The 387-nt window shown below is 35.9% G+C and overlaps 1 protein-coding gene across 1 annotated transcript in view; it reads left to right on the top strand.

Annotated features, from left to right (window-relative positions):
• LOC119591519 (sodium channel protein para-like) overlaps window positions 1-387 on the top strand; it is a gene marked incomplete in the record, with an annotated part of 263,120 nt that overhangs the window by 258,421 nt on the left and 4,312 nt on the right.

Genomic DNA, 387 nt, shown 5'->3' with positions numbered 1-387 from the left:
CGGAAACATTAACGGCACAAAGTAAGGAGAAAAAAAATGCACAGATAAAAACAAAAAAACAAGACACCGTAAAATAAAATTAAAAAATAATACAAACCACGATAAACAAAGAAAAAAAATAATAATAACCAGCAGTTCAGCGACCGTCGATTTCTCCCAAACACACGTAACAGGCTTTCAGTGTGTGTAGTAGTTGTTGGCGGTGAGTACGGCCTCTTTAAAAGACCATCTGTGTGTTACTGTAATGTTGAGTAATTCTCATGTACATCTGTTCGCACAAGACTTTACGATGTACGTGTTGCATGGTTCATTAAAGGTAGTAAAGGTAATTGCTATGTGCATGCGTTTATTTTAAAATGTCTTGCGGTATGGATATTTTCGCGACAT

The sequence above is a fragment of the Penaeus monodon genome, chromosome 28, assembly GCF_015228065.2.
Source record: "Penaeus monodon isolate SGIC_2016 chromosome 28, NSTDA_Pmon_1, whole genome shotgun sequence".
NCBI lineage: Eukaryota > Metazoa > Arthropoda > Malacostraca > Decapoda > Penaeidae > Penaeus > Penaeus monodon.
This window is presented reverse-complemented; position numbering and strand designations above follow the sequence as displayed.